The sequence below is a fragment of the Myotis yumanensis genome, unplaced genomic scaffold (assembly GCF_028538775.1).
Source record: "Myotis yumanensis isolate MYYU_CA2020_CCGP unplaced genomic scaffold, mMyoYum1.0.hap1 SCAF_12, whole genome shotgun sequence".
In the NCBI taxonomy this organism is placed as follows: Eukaryota; Metazoa; Chordata; class Mammalia; order Chiroptera; family Vespertilionidae; genus Myotis; species Myotis yumanensis.
The window spans coordinates 58,833,941-58,857,976 of record NW_027223763.1 but is presented as its reverse complement, the minus strand read 5'-3'; the positions used below and the strand labels follow the sequence as shown (position 1 = coordinate 58,857,976).

At 42.3% G+C, this 24,036-nt stretch overlaps 1 protein-coding gene and 1 pseudogene across 1 annotated transcript in view; one reads left to right on the top strand and one right to left on the bottom strand.

Annotated features, from left to right (window-relative positions):
- Positions 1-24,036, bottom strand: part of ADAMTSL1 (ADAMTS like 1) — an 876,403-nt gene that overhangs the window by 680,148 nt on the left and 172,219 nt on the right. The gene's annotated exons all lie outside the window — the stretch shown is intronic.
- Positions 189-22,137, top strand: LOC139020919 (mortality factor 4-like protein 1 pseudogene; annotated as a pseudogene).

The window sequence follows — 24,036 nt, the reverse complement described above, 5'->3', positions numbered from 1 at the left end:
CCCCAAATTTAACCTCTCTTTGAGACTCTGTATACTTAGATGTCTTTCAACTGAACTAAACCTCTCCCATGACACAAACCTCTGGACAACTTTATGTATCTAGTCATCAGCTAGACCGCAAATTTACATAAAACTCAGCAATCATCAGGCACCTTGTCGGCTCTTAATGAAAACATCTCAATTCGATCATGTACTGCAGCCCTAATCCAGTTGCAGATGCCTTTTCTAAACAAAGGTAAAGGTCCAATCCTAACATACTGAATCGCCACACTGTTGCCATAGAAACTTGAGGGAAACATATATGGGGGGGGGGGGGGGGGGAGAAAATGAAACGGTGGTGTGCTTAGATTCTTCGCTTTAAACTGCACTCCTGAGAATTTTCGTAGTCTCTGTGTGCAGACTAAATGACAGGCACCTCTCCCGTCTGCCCGCCCAGCTGTGAGCTCACTCACCTTCTCAGTGCTGACAGTGAAGACTCCTTAAAACAGGGATGACAAAACATAAAAGCTTTCCACATGCAGCATGCCAAGCACCTAACCCGGAAGGATTATTTTTTAAGCCCACAAGCTAGAGGAACATTTTGGCTCCGGTGAAAATGTTTGTATCCTCCTTCTATTAAAGTGTGTGTGTGTGTGTGTGTGTTTTCACATACTCCACACCCTCCATTTGTTAAGAATTCCCTTTAATTCTTCCTCGATCCACTCCCAATCCATTCCCATACACCCACACCCTGTTCACATTGCTATTACATCAGAAAATGCTGTCTCAGGGAAGGACAGCACAGTCTGCCTGGTGGCCTAGATAGTGAGTCACAGTGATTTCCTATACTATGCAGGTAAATGGCTTTATCACCTGTTTTCTTCCTACTAGAGGCACAGGCTTCTCTTCAGGTTTAAATGGTCTGGTTGCCTCCACACACTTTCCCACTAACCCACTCTGCCTAGCACAAAACCCCCACAGCTGTGTCAGGAGTCACACAGTGATGGTTACGCACTGAAATGCTGCCTTTACAACTCAGAGAGGCCGCCCTGCTGGCTGCATTGCGTTTTGGTGGACACACAGCTTAGAGGATCTCCCTTGTCCCTCCTCCATCCCCACCCAGGTTGGCAAAAGCCACAGGGGTTGCAATCATGCCTGCTGCTGCTGATACACCGAAATTGCTTGTGTAGGAAACTCCCTCAATCTTCTCACACTACAACTATTTGTTGCAATCTGGGTTTCCAACACGCTGTTTTTGCACCCAGAGGAATCACCATAGATATGTTATTTGAAGTTTCAGAGATAACTAATTAAAATCCATGTTGAGTTGTTTGGATAACTCCTTAATATTCAATTTACCCAAATAATTAGTTCATCTGGTCATCTTCCATCCCTATATTATTCTGCCAAACTGCCTTTGCTTTACATTTTAAAAAATCTATACCAGTATATATAAAAGCTTAAGCAACTGTTATGACTGGCTGACCAAACAATCGGTCGACCAATTGCTTTGATGAGCACTGACCACCAGGGGGCAGACGCTCAATGCAGGACCTGCCCCCTAGTGGTCAGTGAACTCCTACAGCCAACCTCTTGCAGCTGGCCAACCTCCTGCAGTCCCTCCACCCAGCCAGCCTGCCCTGATCGGCCTCAATTGCCAGCCAGGCCAAAGGACCCCACTCATGCACGAATTCATGCACTGGGCCTCTAGTGTTATAATAATAACTCAAAATTAAATAGTTTTTGTCACCCAAGGCTCAAAGTGACATCAGCTTATTTCACTCCCCAAGTGTTTATGGAATACCTACAATAATGGCTGAATGATGTAATTTAACATTGATCAGAACCTTATGAAATAGTTATAATAATCTTGATTCTGAAGATGAGGAAACTGAGATTCATTCACCGCTCAATGAATATTTTCTGCATGTGGGTGATGTATTGGGCTCTGTGATCAGGCTAGACTTTTGGTGGTGAGCAGTTCAGGCAAGGTCCCTGCCAGAGTCAGGTTTACACTCTAACTGCAGTTGAGGAATATGTCCTAGGTCTAATTTTTCATAAAAGGCTGGTACCAGATTAAAAACTAACTATGCCTATCCCATAGCCCCTACTCTCTCTAGCACACAGTGCACAGTCAGATTTGGTCTTTTTCTTATGACCTATGGAAGCCATTGAAAACATTTCAGTAGGAGAAATACATGATCACATCTACAGTTTAGAATAACCACTGGCAACAATGTGAAGAAAAGATTCAATATAGAAAAGCCATTACATTTATGAACAATGGATTTTCAACAAAGATGCCAAGACAATTAAATGGGTTCAGAACAGTCTTTTCAACAAATGGTATTGGGAAAACTGGATATCCGGAAGCAAAAGTATGAACTTGGAACCCTGCCTTATCATATAGAAAATTTAACTCAAATGGACCAAAAACTAAACTATAAAACTCTTAGAAGAAAACATAGGTCAAATCTTCATGACTTTGGATTAGGCAAGGATTTATTAGATATGACACCAAACGCACAAACAACCAAAGAAATAATAAATAAATTGCACTTCTACTGATTTTTTAAAAAAACAAACAAACAAGAGATAGAACTTACTCTGAGAATTAGAAACATTTTTCTCTCTGAGTAATACCAAACTGGATAATGAGACCCTCAACAGATTCACAAGAAAGAAGTCCTATTTCCTATTTGGAATTCAACAGTATTTTCAGCATTGGACACTAAGAATTACTATTTACATATTCAAAGGAGACAATAGTTAGAGAGAAGTTCAGAAAGCTATTTTTTGAAATCATTAGAAAATACTTGAACTTACTGAATTGCCTTTTGCATTACAAAGGATTCCAGTATGGAATGCCTTATAATGGCTTTCTACTTTTTCCTCTGAATTAAGTTTTGACCACTCAGAAATTCAATTCAAATAAGTACTTTTCTGAAAGGTCCTAATTTTATATACACATGTACATATGTCCTCCATATGCTATATCACAGATATCAGGCATATGCAATTTGACTTTATCAAAATTAAAAATAAGCAAAGGACACTATCAAAGTAAAAAAACCCTACAGAATACAAGAAAATATTTGCAAGTCATACATCTTATAAGGGTCTAGTATCCAGAAAATAGTATGAAGAACTAGGACAACTCAACAATAAAAAGATAAATTCAGCAGAAGTTTTGAATCAATATTTTTCCAAATAAAGTATACAAATAGCCAATAGCCCATGAAAAGATATTAGTCATTAGGAAAATGCAAATCAAAACCACAATAGGATACCACATCACACCCAATAGAATGGCTAAAGTAAAAAAGACAGACAATAACAAATCTTGACAAAAATGGAGAGAAACAGGAAGCTTCATATACCGCTGGTGAGAATGCAAAATTGTTCCATCACTTTGGAAAACAATTTGGCAGTTTCTTAAAAAGTTAAAAACGAAGTTTAACAGTGAGTCCCTTTATTTTTTAAATATTTTGTTATTGATTTCGGAGAGGAAGGGTGCCAGAAGCCAATTCAAGCATGTAGCAGGGCTGAATCATCTGGAGTGACAAGGTCATTTCCCCAAACCTGAAAAGGGATGATTGCTTGCTGCCAGACAGCTCAGGGCATCTTAATCTACATGTTATTGCCTCCTCCTGGCCAAACACCTGAACAGTCAGAGGTAATTCCCCATTCTGACAATGGACTGTATATAGGAAACCCTACCCTTTGATGTGTATATCTATCTCGCCTTAGGACCAATTGTGTTAATAAAAAGCAAGGGGTCCTGAGAGGAGGAGAACTTAGTTCCTTAAGCTAAGTCTTCTCTGACTCCCTATAATGCCTTTCAAAATCATGTTTCCTCTCTGGACTCTTATTGAATTTATGCACAGCCCCTTCTCCAGATTTCTGAACCCTTATTGATGCTGGATCAAGACCACCGGCTTTAGAAGGAAGAGGGAGAGAGAGATAGAAGCTTCAATGATGAGAGAGAATCATTGATTGGCTGCCTCCTGCCCACCCCACACTGAGGATCTATCCACAACCCCAGGATGTGCTCTGACCCAGAATTGGACTGAGACCTCCTGGTTCATAGATCAATGCTCAACCACTGAGCCACACTGGCCAGGCAACAGGGAGTCCCTTTAAAGAAAGAGTTTAATATGTCACAGTAATTATACTGTAGGAATACACACAAAAGAATTAAAAATGTATGTCCATACCAAAACTTGTAAATTAATGTTCATAGCATTATCATTTATATAGTCAAAAAGTTTCCTGGTCGCCCCTAACCACTGTGCCTGCCTGCCTGATTGCCCCTAACCACTTGTCTGCCTGTCTGATCACCCCTAACTGCCTCTGCCTGCCTGCCTCATTGCCCCTAACCGCCTCTGCCTCAGCCCCCACCACCGCGGCTTCATCGGGAAGGTCATCCAGAAGGATGTCTGGAATGACATCCAGAAAGGTCATTCGGCTGTCTGGTCTAATTAGCATATTACCCTTTTATTATTATAGATACCATTCTATTCAAATGAAATGGCCAGAATAGGCAAAACCATAGAGACAGAAAGTAAGTTACTGGCTACTTTGAACTGGGAAGTTGAGAAAATGAAGAATGACTATTAGTTGGTATGAGATTTCTTTTTGAAGTGATAAAAATGCTCTAAAGAATTCTTAGAATGGTAGTGGTTGTAAACATTGTATGCAGAGGTAGTTTGGCAGCATGCAGATAGCAAGAAATGGTCTCTCACAACTCACCACAGTATTAGAGGTAAACATATACTATCCTTTTAATCCCCCCTCCCCCATAGCAGGAGTCTTATACATACATTTCTTTCTTGTATGATATGTGTATATACTGTATATATGTCATCCCTATGATATATGTAGCATTCCATAGGAAAATACTGTAGGGAATAAGGACAGAAGTTATCTCTTTTTTAGTAGTTATCTTTCAGTGGGATTTCAAAAAAAATTATGTGTCTTATAGCTTTTGGTATTTCCCAAATGTTTTATAATGTGCTTGTATTGCTTTTGTAATCTGAGAAAAATACATCTTAATGATTTTTTTAAACAAGCTTCAGGCTGCATAATTGCTCTTACTTCAAGGTTCCCCCCTTTAGGGACTAACCCTGTAATTTACTAGTGGGTGGGTATTAACACCAATGGCAACAAGACCAACAGAAATTCATTAATACCACAAAAACAAATTAGTTTGAGTTTTTTGTCTGCACAAATGTCATGGTACTTCAAGCTGTCTTATAACAATGTAATCATTTCAAACACATGGCTGAATTTTCTACACAGCCTTGCTCTTTATGTAGAATTTTCTGCATTTGTTTTAGGCGAGGGGAAAAGAAAGTCTCTGATGACATTTTGCAAATACAAGTTGATGATTTTCAAAACTATTTCTTTTTCCTAGAGCCAACTGTATTCGTTGGAAGTCTATTCCCATCTGCCATCAATAAAAACAAACCTTATCTCAAAACATGGTTGTTTGAAATGTCATTGCAGTACTCCACCTATTTTCTTGTGAGGGGAGGAAGAAAAGCTTTGGTTGACTCCACATTCTGGAGGGCCAGACTGTATTTCTGTGTACAGTGTGTGAGAGAAAGAAATCAAGGTTGAATGGAGGGGAGAGAAAACAGAGAACTCTAGTATCAAAAACTGATTTAATAATAATTTTTTTAGCTCCATTACATCACTAATTTTTAGGATATATTAGGTTTTATGATTGAAAAACTTTATATCTACACTAATAAAAGAGAAACATGGTAATTGGCGTACGACCGCTACCCTTCCCATTGGCTAATCAGCGTATCCTTATGCAAATTAACTGTCAGCCAAGATGGCGGCCGGCAGCCATGCACTGAAGTGAGCAGGGAGACTTGCTTCCTCCAGGAACTGCAGACTCCAACGTTCCCCGCCTCACTTGCCGGACTCTCAACTGCAACTCTAAGCAACTATTACTATGTTGCCAATAAGAAGCTAAACAAAACCGGCTTTCAGTCAGCCCTGGACCGCAACATTGTATCCATGTTTTCAGCAGCGAGGCCTCAGAGCTAAAGCTGGCCCAGAATAAAAAAAAAAAAAGAAAACAAGGAGCGGTTGGGAGCTTTTAGTCAACTGCCAGCGGGAAAACAGCCCTCAGCCCCTCAGCCAGCCTGGCCAGGCACCCCAGTGGGGACCCCCACCCTGATCCAGGACACCCTTCAGGGCAAACCAGCCGGCCCCCACCCGTGCACCAGTCCTCTATCCTATATAGTAAAAGGGTAATATGCCTCCCGGCACTGGGATCAGCATGACAGGGGGCAGCGCCCAAACCCCCTGATCAGCCCTGCTCTGTGCCTGATAGGGGGGAGCTCCCCAATCCCCCGATTGCCCTGCGGCTCTGTGTTTGACAGGGTGTGGCGCACCAACCCCCTGTTCGGCCCTGCTCTGTGTGTGACAGGGTAGAGCCATAACCTCTCCATCGGCCCTGCCCTGAGTGTGACAGTGGTGGTGCCCCAACCCCCTGATCGGCCCTGCTCTGTGTGTGACAGGGTGCAGTGCACCAACCCCCGCAACCCCACGGGCCCTGCTCTGTGTGTGACAGGGTAGAGCCATAACCTCTCCATCGGCTCTGCCCTGAGTGTGACAGTGGTGGTGCCCCAACCCCCTGATCAGCCCTACTCTGTGGGCAATAGAGGGTGGCGCCCCAACCCCCCTCCACGAGCCTTGCTCTGTGTGTGACAGGGTAGAGCCATAACCTCCCCATTGGCCCTGCCCTGAGTGTGACAGGGTGCAGCGCCCCAACCCCCTGATCCGCCCTGCTCTGTGTGTGACAGGAGGCGGTGCTCCAGCTCCCCTATCGGCCCTACTCTGTGAGTGACAGGGGGGAGCTCCTCAACCCCCTGATGGGCCCTGCTCTGTGAGTGACAGGAGGCATCGCCCCAACCCCCCTGATGGACCCTGCTCTGTTAGTGACAGGGGGCAGCACCCCAACCCCCTGATCGGCCCTGCTTTGTGAGTGACAGGGGGCATCGCCCCAACCCCCCTGATGGACCCTGCTCTGTTAGTGACAGGGGGCAGCACCCCAAACCCCTGATTGGCCCTGCTCTGTGAGTGACAGGGGACATCGCCCCAACCCCCCTGATGGACCCTGCTCTGTGCGTGACAGGGGGTGGCGCCGCAACCTCCCCATCAACCCTGCCTTGAGTATAACAGGGGGCGGTGCCCCAACCCCCCAATCAGCCCTACCCTGAGCATGACTGAGGGTGGCATTGCAACCTCCTGATCCGCCCTGCTCTGTGCATGACGGGGCAGCGCCCCAACTCCCCAATCGGCCCTGCTCTGAGCCTGACCAGGGGCTGCACTTAGGGATTGGGCCTGCCCTCTGCCACCCGGGAGCAGGCCTAAGCCAGCAGGTCATTATCTCCCGAGGGGTCCCAGACTGTGAGAGGGCACAGGCCAGGCTGGGGGACCCCCCCTCCCAGTGCACAAATTTTTGTGCACCGGGCCTCTAGTATATATATATATCTATCTTATACGAGTGTTACTCAAATGTAATGTGCATATAAATTATCTGGGGCTTTGGTTAAAATGTAGATTCTTAGTCAATAAGTCTGGGCAGGGCTAATCTGCATTTCTAATATGTGTGAGTATCTGTGTACATATATGTCATGCATATACAGACAAGATTATAATGTCCAATGGAGAATACTTGGATTAGATATAACTTTTACCATTTTATTTTTAATGCAGACTATTCTCTGGCAATAGCCTCCTTCATGAAAAAGAAGATATAAATGCCTTTTAAAAAGTTAAATGTGGCTGTAGCAGGCAGTCCCACAATGGCCCCCAATGACCCCTGCCTCTGGTACCTTCCTGTAGTCCACTGACATATTGTGCCAGGATTGCTATAGGATCAATAGAATTGAGCAAAACTGCTATGTCATTTCTGAGATTAGGTTGTAAAAGACATGGTGGCTTCCATCCTGGGCTCTCTTGCATACTCTCTGGATCACGCCCCCTGGGGCAAGCCAGCTGGCTTGGTGCGAGCAGTCCTAGGGAGAGGCCCACATGGTGAGCAACCACGATCTCCTGCCAACAGCCACGTGAGTGAACCTGAAGGGAGATCCTTCAGCCGGTCAAGGTTTCAGATGACTATAGCCCCAGCCTGCGTCGTGGCTGCACCCACAGAGACCATCTGATCCAGAGTCACCCAGCTACTACTAGATTCTTGACCCTCAGAAACTGTAGGGTCATGAACATTTGTTGTTTTAAGCTACCAAGTTGTGGGCTACATACATAGCAATCGCTAACAAATACATGGGCAAAGATGATGTAGACAGTCATGAACCCACGGAAAATTGGTCTGTTTCTGTTTCATAGATTTTTTTTTTCATTAAAATCATGTTTTGACCTCCCATGATTAAAAAAACCAACTACTGTATAATGGTTTAGGATGACTGATCAATCTCTTTCTGTCTGTCTCTGTCCCTCACAGCAGAGCAGTGCTGGAAGAAGGTGAGAGCGAAGCCATCCCCTCTTCACATACACTCACACACACACACACACACACACACACACACACTCAGAGCTCCACGCCTGGCAAGCCTATCGCTGTGCATTCTCCCAGCTCGGCAGCTGGGCCTTACTCTGTGGGAAGCAGATCACTTATTTAAAGAAGTAGGAAGCAGCACTCCACTGCATCTGTAACATATGCTGAGGAAAGAAAACCATTACCTAGAAAGGTAAGAACTAAGTCTTAGGTAAAAATGATGTCTAGCCTACATCAAAAGCAAGAGCATTATGATGACCATGATTGTTCACTGGAATAATAGCAACTGCTTCCCTACGGCTGTGCTGACCCCTTTGTATATATTAACTCCTGTCATTCTCACACATGCATGAAGTAGGGACAGTGAAAATTCCCATTTTACAGGTTAGGAAACTATAGAGAAGTAACTCGTTCAAAGTCACACAGCCAGTTAGGTGATGGGGCCAGTCAGGCTCCAGAGGCCAGGCTCTCAACCCCTGTATACTGGCCCGCATAATTAACAAATATATTTACTACATTAAAAGCTGTTAGTTCCAAAACCAAGGACAGGTCAAAGTGACAGGCTTTCACTATTTACTCTCTTAGTTAAGAAACACGGGGATTCCAGACAACTTGTGAATAGTGATGTCTTCAAATCAACTACAATGTGGAATAAAGGCACATGTGTCCAGAGGGTGGGTAAGCAATTACTTTCTGCGGCTTCCTGAGTCCCACTAATCCTAACTGCTGAGCAGAGAAAGATGCAAGTGTCCCACCTGCATTTCGGGATTCTAACACTTGGCCACACTGTGTCTATGTTTATCTTTGGTCTCTGCCTCACCCCCATTAACGGTGATCTCAGGCTGAAACTGGCTGGCCCACCTCTCTGAGCATACCCAGCGCATCATGAATAATGACTGGGCACTTTCCTTTAGGGATGCTCCTAGCGGCAGGATGGAGTTCAGCTGCCATGTGTTGCCTAAACTGAACATTCAAACAAGGTGGAAAACACTAGATCTGTGTCCTTGGATACTGGCAGCTTCTAGGGCTGTTTATTGCTCGGCATCTTAAATCAAATAGAAGGAGGTTTCACCCCGGGTCCTCTGTTTCCAGTGCACATGTCCTTAGGCAAGGGAGAATACTTTTGCAGCCAATCTGTTCTTTAATAAGAATCATTGAGCCCTGGCCAGTGTGTTCAGTGGTTAGAGTGTCTGCCGATGCACCGAAGGGTCTCGGGTTTGAATCCTGGTCAAGAGCATGTACCTGGGTTGCAGGTTCAATCCAGCATTCAGGAAGCAACCACTCCATGTGTCTCTCTCACATTGATGTCTCTTCCTCTACTCACTCTCTCCCTCCCTACCAATCTCTCTAAAAAATAAAATAAAACAATGGAAAAAATATCCTCAGGTGTGGATTAAAAAGAAATAAAAAATAAGAATCACTGAGTGAGCCAGAATTGTTGCCCATCTTCTTCATTTCTGAATAGCAGTGGTAGCTCTTCTTTTATTTTAATCAAGAGACAAATGATCCTTTTTGACTCTCAGAATGGAAAGACAATTTAGGAAACTCAGGCTGTGATAGCAAATCCAGCCCTACCCACCAGATGTTTCTCTAAGAGTTTACTTTTGTGTTTTCTATAATGATACATTCATGATGGATTTAATTAAAATTGTGGATGCTATTTTAGGACTGTGTTGTAAGTAAATACATTAAATGAAAGTTTAAAGTATGTAATGTTTTAAATAGTCAAGTTTTAAAGAAAAATGTATAGTTAGTGCATATTTGGAACACTTGTGTGGCTCACCATGGGGAAATGCAGAAGCAGTGTAGCCAAGGATGGTTTCATTAGAGAGGTCCAATGTAGAACACATTTTTAAATTCACCCTTTCATTGAGTTACTCAGCAAGTAGTTATTGTGTATCTACTAAGTGCCAGGCTCTATTCTAGAACAGGGGTGGTTTCAGTGAACAAAGCAAGGATCCCTGTGCCCGAGGAATATACTTTCTAGTCAGATGATACAGACACTAAATGATAAACGTAATAGGTACACTTACCATTTGTTTGGTGACAAGTGCCATGGAAAAAAAAAGGGGGGCAGGGGTCCTATCTATACTAATAAAATGGTAATATGCTAATTAGATCAGGCGTCTTTCCAGACATTCTTCCGGACGTCCTTCCAAACAAAGCCACAATGGCGGGGGCCGAGGCAGAGGCAGTTAGGGGCGATCAGGCTGGCAGGGGAGAGCAGTTAAGGGTGATCAGGCTGGTAGGGGAGAGCAGTTAGGGGCAATCAGGCAGGCAGGCAGAGTGGTTAGGGGCAATCAGGCAGGCAGGCAGGTGAGCAGTTAGGAGCCAGCGATCCTGGATTGTGGGAGGGATGTCCGACTGCCGGTTTAGGCCTGATCTTGCCTAAACCGGCAGTCGGACATCCCCTGAGGGGTCCCGGATTGGAGAGGGTGCAGGCTGGGATGAAGGAATCCCACCTCCCCGTGCATGAATTTCATGCTCCAGGCCTCTAGTTTTTAATAAGATGGTCAAGGTGCACCTCATTGAGAAAGTGACATTTCAGGTAAGATTTAAGAGCTTGGAGGCATTTTTCATAAGGATATCTGGAAGAAAAATTTTCCAGTCAGTGCAAACAGCCAATTTGAGGCTCAAGGCAGGAGTGTGCCTGCTGTATGCGGACAAGCAGTGAGCCAGAGTGGCTGGGGCAGAGAAGCAAGGGTGAAAGCAGTCAGAGAGGAGGTAACAGAGGTCATTCAAAGGACTCCAACCTTCACTCTGAAGGGGACTTCCTATAGGGTTTTGCCAACTGATATGTTTACTGGATCACTTTGGCTGCTATACAGGGACAAGAGAAGCACATAGACCATTAGCAGATTATTGCAATGATCAAATTTGGAGAAGACGGTGACTCAAAACAAGTGGTACATGAGGCAGAGGAAGGATTGAGTGGGCTTTGGGCATTCGAAAAGGAGAGGCAGCATTCACTGGCTGATGGGTGTGAAAAAATGAGAGGTCAAGAAAATCTCGGAGGCTTTAGGCTTTAGCAACTTTAAGAATGGAGCTCACTTTTTAAAAAGATATATTTTATTGATTTTTTACAGAGAGGAAGGGAGAGGCATAGAGAGTTAGAAACATCTAGGAGAGAGAAACATTGATCAGCTGCCTCCTGCACGCCCCCTACTGGGGATGTGCCCACAACCAAGGTACATGCCCTTGACCAGAATCGAACCTGGGACCCTACTGTCCACAGGCCGATGCTCTAGCCACTGAGCCAAACCGGTTAGGGCTCACTTTTAATGTAGTAGGTATATCTGGGGAAGGCTACAGGTAGAAGGATGATCATTTTAGACATTTGAAATGTGAGATATCAATCAGAAGTCCAAGTGGAACTGAATAGACAGCTGGATACCAGAGTCAGAGGAGAGACATCTAGACTGGAGATAGACTATTTTAGTAAAAATAGCCTATTGTTTTGGCCACTAGATAAAACATCTACCATGAAAAGTGTAAGTCTCCTCCATATGAGTCACATGACTCCTGGGCGAACCACACTGGATAAAAGAGTTGATCGACTTCATGATAACACGGGAAGACCCGAGTTTCTAAGCCATGTGCCCATCAGATGGCCAGATGTGTGTGTGAAACAAAAACCCAGTAACCAGGAGTCTTTACATCAGAAACACAAATCTTGTTCAAAATAATCAATAGAACGGATGCAAATGTAGTGCTTGTGCTCAAAAAAATGTCAAGAGAAAAATGCTGTGCAGAAGCTATTTACATTTCTCCCCTCTCAATTTCTGCTGTTCACCATTTCTTCAAGCTTCCGACCCTCTGAAGGCAATCTGGTAGAACGATGTAGTCCATAAATGGTCCATAAATGTCTGTGTTCACAGTTTATGCAGGGGAAATTATTCCTATTTATAATCTTACCACATGTGCTACAGTCAAGATCTCAACTGCACAGGGAAGGAAGGCCCTTACCCCTGCTATGTAGGAGCATCAACGTCATGTCTCTGCTTCCTGTAACAGTGGCGGTATGACATCGTGGATGGTGAAGAAACAGTTTTATAAGGCACAATGTCATAAAACCGCAGTCAAGGCGAAGCTACCACGACTGAAAGTCACACTGAATGTTATTAGAGAAAATAGGTTTAGACTCTTGAAAGGAAAAGCTGTTTCCTTTGCTTTCCTGTATGAGAGGGAGCGTGCACCGTAGCGACGAGCAGGGACTCTCAGCCAGACTCCCTATGTTTAAATCCCAGCTCAGTACCAGCTGTGTGACCATCAGCAAGCTACCTAACCTCTCTGTGCCATACCTCCACTGTCTGCAAAATGAGGGTAATCACAGTTTTCCTACCTCATAAGTGTTGTCAAGAATATTAAATGAACCTGGTTGGCATGGCTCAGTGATTGAGCCACAGTTGGATTCCTGGTCAGGGCATATGCCCAGGTTGCAGGCTTGATCCCCATTGTGGGGCGTGCAGAAGGCAGCCGATCAATGGTTCTCTCTCACCATTGATGTTTCTAGCTCTCTCTCTCCCCCTCTCCCTTCCTCTCTGAAATCAATAAAAATATATTTTTAAAAGAAATAATAAATGCAATAATATTGATAAAGTCATTTTAAAAGTTCCTGGAAATAGCAAGCCCTAAAGAAGTTTTTGGTAATTCAGTAAAGTGCTGATTTTTCTTTTTTAAAGTGTACTTCCTTCTGCTTGCCTCTGCCATTGGTGCATGTTCTTCATAATTTTTATAAGTTTTCAGAAACTGCCGGCAGCAGCCACATACTTTTGCATTTTATTCCCATAATTGTAGACTCGTTCTTCTCTCCGCCTCCTCTCTGAGGCAGTTTCTGAGGCATGCCGGTCCCGCTGCCTGCCTTCCAGAAATTGCCTGCAGCACTGCCTGGTGGGGTTCCAAGTTCTCCACAGTCAGCCAAGTAAGGTTTAGTGTTATTTTTCATCACCTTGACGTCAGTGAGAAATATCACTAAATTAATGCAAAAAAGATGTTCAATAGGATTTCATGAATAACTCAAAGCCCACTGCAAATAACAGGATTGTCTGTGATGTTTTGAATTGATGGAAATCCACCTAGGGATTTCTAGCAATTCATAAACCAATTTCAGCTGACCCATGTAAAGCTGCGCTTTTTAAAATCTGGCAAGTCAGAATGAAAGTAGAGAGTCTCTTCCAGGCAAACACTCCAAATTGATTCAATTATCATTGACAACTAATGAATTCACTGTAGATATCGGCAAAAGTCCCTTACAGACAAACTTGACCACAGCAGCTTACATCCAAACACTTTTGACTTACCTTAAAACATGACCGAGGAAAGAATTGTCTCCACCTTGTTAGGCCTGCCTACACCGATCCAACTCCCACAGTCCCCTCAGCCTTCACCACTGTCTTTGGACATGCTTGACAAATGACATGTGCAAAAGTCATTCCACTTGTACTCGAAACTTGAAAACTTTCTCCCACATGTTTCTCGCAGGCTGCCAATATCCATCAGCAAGGGATTTAACATGAATCTTCTTTGTATTCTTGATAGTTTGAGTTCCAGAGTCTGATGTAACACTTTTATTTCTTCACATATGAGCAACATCAAATGCAAAAAAATGGGTCTTCAAAATCTTAATTTTGAGAACATTCATTATGGGGGAATCTTCTTCAATTTTCATATTTTACTGTGTTTTTCACTGGAGTTTTTCCTTCCTCCTTCCTTCCTTCATTTTTTTTAGCATTATTTCTATTTAAGACTTGCCCATTCTGGTATCAAGGTAGGTCGAAAGTTTGGCTCTTTTTAATTTTCCTCCTTCAATATCTGCAGCACAAACTTGTCAGGGCAAACTCATTCTCTAGAATTGATTCCTCTAGGGAGAGTAATTGAATTGAATGACTAACATGCATCATTTCATTAAAACTGCTATCACTAGTGACTTTTTTAAATGTGAAAAACAATGAATATTTCTTAGTCTTCTTGTAACTTGACCGCTCAATAGCATTTGACCCAAGTAAAGCCTTCTCCTTTGCAAGCTCCTAAAATTCCACCTTTTTCCTGGTATTTCTCTTAGCTATCTTGATGCTCTTTATTGATCTTAATTGAACTCAAGTTCCTATTTCATTCCCTAGAGGAGGGGTGGGGAACATCTGGCCCTTGAGCTGTATAAGGCCTGCAAAATCATTTGGTCAGGCCCTGCCACGGCATTAGGGGTGAGTTAATTAAATGTTTGACCAAATATAGCAGGCTGATTTTTAAGGTGATAATTTGTGTGGCCCACAAATGATGCTATAAATATCCACATGGCCCTTGGCAGGAAAAAGGTTCCCCACCCCTGCCCTAGAGTTATGACACTTGTCTTTTCTTTCTCATTTCACTACACTGGTTGATCCCAGCTCCATTACTCACTAGCTGTGTGTCTTTGAGGAAGTTATTTACCAGTAGCTTGTTTGTGCCTAAGTGTTTTCACCTACAAAGTGGAATAACATTATCTACCTCATAAGGTAGAGTTAGATACTGAGTTAATATTTAGTGATTTAACTTTGAAGTATAGTTATAAATAGTTAAGTAGAGCTACTTAATACTTAATATTAAGTCATTAATATTAGATATAATTAATAGTTTGAGTTAATATTTATAAGTACTCATGGCATGTAGTAAGCACTGTTTAAGTGTTTAATTTTTTTCCCCATTAAATCTCATGACTTCAAATCATCTCCCATGTGCGGTTGCCTCTCCAGATCTATATTTTCAACCAAGATCTTCTCTAGAAGCCAGATAGTCTCACCTGGAGGCTCCATGAATACTTCAAGATCTATCAGCTCTCTCATCTTCTTACCTGCTCTGTCTCAAGAATTGGCATTACCCAGTTGCCCATGCCAGGACATGGTCCTTGATTATATTTTCTATCTCAACCTACACATCTCACCATCAATGCTGTTAATTCACTGTCCTACACATATTTGGGCTCCATCCTGGTATCTCCAATCTTGCACAACCCCATCCACCTTCCTCACTGCAGAAAGAAAACCTAGAACTGTGTTTCCAGAATTTCTTTCTAATCAGATATTGTGCCCAATGAAAATTCTTCCATGATGCTCTACCTCCATCATTCATTTCTCGGCAAGACTCCAAGTGCCTTAGCATGGTCTACCATGTCTTCCTGTTTGACCTATTTATTGTCCTTCATCTTTGTTTTTCCAGCAAACATTCACCTTCTGCAATCCAGCCATATCTAAATGACTTTTGTTTTCCCAAGTGTACCATAATTGCTTAGAACTCAGCCTTAGTACACACTACCCCATTTCCTAATCTCTATAATCTTTCTAGTTAATCCTTTCTTTTTAAAGTTGTTTTGTGGGACAAGCCCTGAACGGGACATTAGAACAAGGGTGATTCAACACCTCTAAACCCCTCAGTTTACCCTCTGTCAAAGAAAGATTACTGAGTCAACAAGTAGTGGTTAGCTCTTTTGTTCCAGACCTGTGCTAGACTCTAGGGATAGAATACCGAATAAACAGTACCCCTGCCTTTGTAAGGCTTATCCTGAAGGGGAAATGTTGACTTGTTGACTCTGAGCTAGTAATTCCCACAAATCTCTACCAAAAGAAATAACTGGTCTGTGTTCTGATACTGCCTCTTCCTACTGTGTATACGTCTGTTACAGATCATATCACTATACTGCAACTCCTGGTTTTCTGTGGGTTTTAGTTTAGGTTTGTCCTCAAAAGAAATGATGAGACAAGGACCTGGGAGCAAGTGGTTTATCTGGTGGATGATCTCAGGAAGCACAGATGAAGAGAATTAAGATAAGGAAGGGAAGAGGTAGAATAAGGCAGTGGTGTGGCTCATTGGCCCCTTGAGTATGGCTCTTCCACAAAATACCACGTGCTGGCGCACAAGTACAGTGAATGTTGTGGAGTGAAAGAAGATGTAGTGTTGAGGATTGAGAAATGTATGTTGAGATGGTTTGGACATATAGAGAGGATGAACGAAAGGAGATAGACGAAACAAGTATACAAGATGAGTGTGGATGGGAGAGTTGGAAGGGGTCAACTTCAGCGAACGTACCTCAATCAGATTGAGGACGTTTTTAGCAAAGGCCAGCTTACGAGTACCCTAATTAAGTTAATAACAATGTACCTACCTATATAGTTTAAGTTTAAAAAATTTGGCTCTCAAAAGAAATTTCAATCATTGTACTGTTGATATTTGGCTCTGTTGTCTAATGAGTTTGCCGACCACTGGAATAAGGGGTATGTTAATGAGTAGACAGCTGCTATGAGCAATGCCCTGAAATCTCTCTGAGAAACATCTCAGAATCATCACACCAGATGGAGTGAGAACTCATTTACCCATCATATTAATCCAGTGTGGCTCCATGGAAACATTAACTTCACTGCACTTCCAGGTTGTATTTGCATGTGGGTCAATTGAGATGGGCCAAAGCAACAATGGGAGGGACCTCAATAACATCTACTACACTGTCCAATTTCCCTACCAGCCTGAGCATCCCAACAAGTATACATTACCCATCGTCCTATTCATAGGACTTTCCAGAGTGCCCAGGGCAGAGTGTCCACTCAGAAAGTGTATTGAATGAAAAGACAAATCTTCACTACATGAACGTGAGTAAAATAAATACTTCAACAGTTTTTCTGTTGCTCTATAACACTGAAGGCTAAGAGGGTACAAGTGAGGAGGCACCAGTTGAGAAAACAATTTTCTTGGTGAAATAACCAGATATGAAACTCCTTCATTATATGCCTGAGAAGTTTCCTTTCTTTCTTTCTTTCTCTTTCTTTCTTTCTTTTCTCTTTTCTTTTCTCTTCTCTTCTCTTCTCTTCTCTTCTCTTCTCTTCTCTTCTCTTCTTTTCTTTTCTTCCTTCCTTCCTTCCTTCCTTCCTTCCTTCCTTCCTTCCTTCCTTCCTTCCTTTCTCTCTCTCTCTCTCCCCCTCCTTCTTTCTTTCTTTCTTTCTTTCTTTCTTTCTTTCTTTCTTTCTTTCTTTCTTTCTTTCTTTCTTTCTTTCTTTCTTTCTTTCTTTCTTCTTCCTTTCTAACCATTGACCACTGTTATGGATTGAATATTTGTGTACTGCCCTCCTCCTCCCCCCTGTAATTGATATGTTGAAGCTCCAACCCCCAAAGTGACTGTATTTGGAGATAGTGATTTTCTGGGGTACTTAAGGTTAAATAAGGTCATAAAGGTGGTGGGATTAGTCTCCTTATAAGAAGAGATGCAAGAGAGCTTGCACTGTAAGCTCCACACTGTAAGGACACAGTAAGAAGACAGTTATCTGCAAGCCAGGAAAGGTACTCATCAGAGACCAATCCTGCTATACCTTGATCTTGGACATTCCAGCCTCCAGAGCTGAGAGGAATAAATTTCTGTTGTTTCAACCACCCAGTCTGAAGTCTTTTGGTATGTATGGCAACCCAAGCTGACTGAGACAATCACATTTGAAAAGATGCTTGCTTCCAGTGAGGTGAGCCCACCAATGATATCAGGAAAGAGTTCTAAGTTATGTTGATTTTTCTAGAAATTCTCAGAAATTTCTTCTTCAGAGTTTTAAATCAATCTTGACATTTTAAGGATAAATATTTGTTGACAATGATGGTAATAGGCTTTGCACAGTTTGCCTTCTTGGCATAAGTAACTTCCCATTTCATAGGTGTATAAAATAAGCACATAAAATAGTTAAAAAGGCTTCTTGGACATCAAATAACTCATACTAAACATACTGATGAGTTAAGTGTAAATAAATGAGAAACACATGGATAACATTTTCCTTAAAAACATAAAGTTTTAGACATTAAGTGAAAAAGAGACTGACAAAACACATCTGGGGTTTTGCCCACTGCAAATTTATTTTTAGTTTTGGATATTAAAACAAATTACAATTCAATGTGTCTAGCTTGAATATAAGCTCTTGGTTTCTAAAATAATGCTTTTCACATAATGATTGGGAAGATAGTATTGATAGACAGTTATGAGAATTCAACCTTGAACTAAGATAGAAAGAATTCCTCAGCCTCATTTAAAGGCAAAAAGGTCAATTTTCTTGCTGTTATTTTTAGCAAGGGAGGCTTAAAGGAACATATTTTTGTACTTCACTCTGAAAAATGAACACATGGGAAGGCATCATTTTAGAGAATATAATTATCATTGCTGCTACCCTTTTCACTTTATAGTTGAGAGGCAGATGAGAGGGGCATTGTCTTCACTTAAGTTTGTTAAACAAAGTTAATCAAAAACTAAGTTTTAATCCCTCCCGCCCACAAGTCAACTGGTACATATTATGAGAGTGATGGGTTGGGTTAACTTATCCTTCTCATATGCAACCAGACTCAGTTTGTGCCTTAACCATCAGCTATGAGTAAACATACCAAAGTAAGATCAAAAGAGAAACTGGGGTTTGGGGTCTATCTAAGTGGCTTTGTGTAAACTGGTAGCTTTTCAGTAAACATAAAGAGCCTATTTCCATTTACCTTGGAGACTCCTCATGTTTGAGCTAAAGCTCTGTAGTCACCATGGAAAATATGGCCACTGCCACAATTCCACCAGTATTTCTCCTGCAAAAGGGACACCGTGAATGTCTGGCTCAAATTTGGGCCTTTAAAAGCTTCTGACTTAGGATGTCCCAGCTGGAGTTGTGTCTGCTTCAAAAACAGTCCAAAGAAAGGGGGTCCCAGGAAATCATCTATCTTTAAGCTTCATCCCTTGAACTGAGGATCTTGATTTTAGTCCTAGACCAGGGGTGGGCAAACTTTTTGACTCGAGGGCCACAATGGGTTCTTAAACTGGACTGGAGGGCCGGAACAAAAGCATGGATGAAGTGTTTGTGTGAACTAATATAAATTCAAAGTAAACATCATTACATAAAAGGGTACGGTCTTTTTTTTTTTTTAGTTTTATTCATTCGCGGCCGTAGTTTGCCCACGGCTGTCCTAGACCCTAGTGGTCTGAATTCTTCAGAGATTTTCTACATCTCCCTAGTCTTATGCCTTCCTCACCTTCAGCATTCTCTGGGCCCCAGATCTCAGCACTAGGTCATTCTTCAGGATCCCCTGACCAACCCAGAATCAATGTGAATTGAAGAAGATTGAATGATTGTGGATAAGCCAACATCAACCATGAGATGCCTGATAGCTGAGAACTAGACACTCTATAGCCAACTGTCTTCAGATCCAGGTTTGAAACAAACAACAGATGCCTGTGGAAAACATTCAAAGAAATAGAGCCCTCAGGCACCAATGAGGAGAACACAATTCAAGGAAAGCTGAGTAACTGTAAGTAGTCTTTAGGGAAAGAGCAAAGTAAAGCATTAATTAATACAGAAAAGTCATCTGGAAGCCAAGGCTCATCCTCTGCCTTGAGTGGCTGTGCGCAGGGAACAGCATAACCTCCTCCCTTGCCCCTGTTCCTCCTTCTCTCTAAGATCACTCTCTACTCCTTTCATAAACCAAATTAATTTGCACAGAGCAGTGAAATGTGAAACTGCTCATGAAAGACAATATGATATCAATCTGTCACTCTCTCTGCTCTTTGGTTTTACGGGCAGGGGAAGTGGTAGCAAGTGTAACTATAAATCACTCCCACAGGCATGTCAGAGGAATGTGGGCTCTGTGCAATTGCAGGAGTGGTACCACACTGCCAACAGCTAAGGATTCTGAGGGACCCGGGCTTCACCGTGCCTAAGAACTGGCCACATGTTGTTAGTAAAGAGGGGGCAAAAAGACTGTCCACTATAAACTTCAAATGTATTTTTTAATGTTATTATCATGGATCTGTTTGTCCCAGGACTCCACGTTCTGAGACAAAGGCATCCTTTTATTCATACCCTTTGAATTTTAAAGACTTGGTCAAATGACCACCTGACTATGCCTTAAATTTATCCTCAGGAAAGAGTAAAGACATGAATTCTAAGTGAAGTAACTGAAAGAAGGCAGAAGGAGGATTGATTGCCCGAGGCGCCACCATTCTTCAGAAATGTCCCCAAATTGGCCAACCATGTGATCCAAGTGAGCACAGCCATCAACTGTGCCCCCAGCTAATGTGCCCTGGGTCCAAATTCTTCCAGGATGACCTGCTGTGTAGGAGGAAACAACTGTTTCCAAGTGATTCTTAGCCATGCTTTCTGGAGCACCAGAGCCCCTCTAATCACCACACATCTCCAGAATCCCTGACCTCTTGCAATTAAAAAAGAGACAGTGAGAACAGAGACAAAGGTACAAAGCACAGGAATAAACAGCTAAGAATGTAAGGGAGAAACAATAATAATGGGAATTTATTTCTTCCAATAAACTACAAATTGAGGGATAGAAATTTGTCCAAAATATTGTTTCCATGTTCAACAAGCCCTAAACTTCTAGTATCTACGTAGCTAATTAAGAAGAGTCTTTCATGAGACTTCCTCTTAAGTCATTTTATGAAATGGATGGTGGGTTGTGAAAAGGCTGCTAGGTTGAATACTGTCTATCAATTAATTACGGCTCCAAATTTTTAATAATTCTATACCAATTTCAGGTACAACAACAAAATGTACCCCCTCACCCACTTGTGCATACCAATGCATTCATGGATAACTACTGGTGAATTTAAACTGCAACTGCAGAGTACTCAAATAGTTGGACACCAAGCTGCAGAAACAGCAAGAACTTCAAAGAGCCCGTCAGGAACAATGTGTAGAGGGGAAGACTGAGAGGGGCTACCCAGGAAAGAAGCATCTGGTCTGCAACAGAAAAATGTTGAAATGAAAACAAAACAAGAACAAACAAAAAACACCTGGAAATGGAGCTGGTGGCAGTGCCCGTGAGACCCCTCAGCCTCCTCTCAAGAACAGAGCTCGAGTGGATCCTACTGTTGATAACGAGGAAACATTCATGAACAGAGTTAAAGTTAAAGACTTCTGCCGAAACCGGTTTGGCTCAGTGGATGGAGCGTCAGCCTGCGGACTGAAGGGTCCCAGGTTCGATTCCCAGGTCAAGGGCATGTACCTGGGTTGCGGGCACATCCCCAGTGGGAGATGTGCAGGAGGCAGCTGATCGATGTTTCTCTCTCATCAATGTTTCTAACTCTCTATCTCTCTCCCTTCCTCTCTGTAAAAAATCAATAAAATATATTTTTTTTAAAAAAAGTTAAAGACTTCTGAAGAACTAAAACCACGGCTTGCTGATGGCTGGGACTTAACCACCTGACAGAAACAGCTCTTTTATCTTCCTGCCAAGAAGAATGTGGATTTCATTCTGGAGGATTATGCAAATTATAAGAAATCTGGAAGGAAAGGCAGACAATAAGAAGTATGCTGTTAATGAAGTTGTAGCAGGGATAAAGCAGCACTGCAATGCAAGGTTGGGCACTCAGCTACTCTACAAATTTGAGAGATGGCAGTATACTGAAATCCTTGGCGACCACCCTGGTGCACCCTGTCCTAGGTGTATGGAGCGCCACATCTACTGGGATTATTTGTACACAATGGAGTGATATAGGCCTATACACCTCTGGGCTAGAAGAGTCTTGCTTTATCACTGAATTATCTTAATGATTTCCTAAAATAGCTGGCAAAGAATTCTGCCACTTTGGTGCCAGGGATTATTGAGTGGCCCCTCCTGAGCACCGCTGGAAAGCTGTGTGAGGCGCTTCCTTACACTTAAGTTTGGATCTCTGTAACACATTTCTGTTCTTTTTTGTTGTTGTTAAGGTAGGGGATGGATAAAGGTTTTAACTCTTTTTAAAAAATATATATTTTATTGATTTTTTTACAGAGAGGAAGGGAGAGGATAGAGAGTTAGAAACATTGATGAGAGAGAAACATCGATCAGCTGCCTCCTGCACACTCCCCACTGGGGATGTGCCCGCAACCACGGTACATGCCCTAGACCATAATAGAGCCTGAGACCCTTGAGTCCGCAGGCCGATGCTCTATCCACTGAGCCAAACCGGTTAGGGCACATTTCTGTTCTTAGTCCTTCTCTTATACAAATGAAGTGCATAAAGGACTTGATGCTTGTTTTCTGTTTGATTTTATAAACAGATAATAAAAGGGGGTACAGCTCCTTTTCTTTTTCTTTTCAATGTTGCTACCAATGTATTCATGGACAACAGAGAGAGATACTGTGGAGTGTTCTATTGCCTCATTGACAAAGCTGCTTTTGAATGCTAGTGGCCCTATTCCTTTGACACTACACACTTTTATAATATTTGTTAATGCTATGGGACAAAATGCTCTGATTCCTAGTGCCAAAGGTTTGATTCAGTGTACATAACTGATCATACTCATCCATTTGTGCTCCTTTTTTTTTTTAATTGGTGCTTAAAGAGCATATCCTTTGCAGGTCATCCACATTATTTCATAGGAATTTTATCTCTGCTCAGATTGTTGAGGAGTGGTGGCTTGTTTATGACTTTTATAACCGTATCTAATGCATGTGTTAACATGACAGATGCAATGCATTGCAGAGCTAGTTTTCTGGTAAAGCCAATCTTTTAGGAATTGTTTTTCAAACCTTCAATAAATTTTTTCTTTACATTTCAAAAGAAAAGGTAGTTTTGAAATGCATAAGAATAGTGAATGCTGCATTAAAAAGATCCAAATCTTCGTAGTCTACAGCCTATTTTTGTTAGTCAATCAAGAACGTTTTAATGTGGGTATTATCAGACCTTTGTGAAATTTCTTCCTTTAAAAAAGGCCATATCCATTCAATTTGATTATATTTGGATTGGATACCCAGACCTATTCTTATTATATAAATTTAGACCATGTTTCCTGTTGGCTAGAACCTCATCCAAAAACTCAGATGTGACACTGTTGCTACTTGCAAGCTCCTCTGTTGCAAAGAACTAAACAAGTGAAGGTGAGGGTGGCACTTGCAAAGTCAAGAAGAGATTATGTGGATTCCATTTTAATTTGTCTACACTCTTTTTGATCACAGGTAATTATAATTTGGCGTTAGTTCAAAGACAGACAGACAGAGATCTTAAACTCATGCAGTCTTTACAAGATTCACAAGAGTAGCCCTGCTTCTTTGGGCCTTTTCTCCTTAGCACAATGCATGTGCGCCCAGCAGAGTTGAAACTTGCCCTGAAAAACTCATGGCCTCGGGGGTTCCATTGAGAAATGCTGTGTGGGCAAACAAAGCTCTCTCTTTGCAGCTTTACAAATGATAGGTTTTCACTTTATAAGATGTTTTCACTGCATTCTTAAAGCATCTGCTGATACAAAACAGCGTGGGCCAACATTTCCAGTTTAGCATTCTCAGTGAAAACAAGTGCCTATTCATGTGAGACTCTCTTTCTCTCCTAATTAGTTGCTTTTATCCAGAAGCTGGGAGAACTAGATGTAGAGTAAGGAGGCTAAAGTGAGATGCTAGCCTTACTCTGTGTGATTCCGGGTCCCTTCAAGCACAACCCTCACACCACTGGCCTGCCCGGTGACAGACTGAATGGCTTTGGACAAGCACTTCGAGAAGCTCCCATGGGAAAAAAGGAGGTGACGAGCGTCACCCTAGGACCTCAGAGATAAGAAATATCTGGA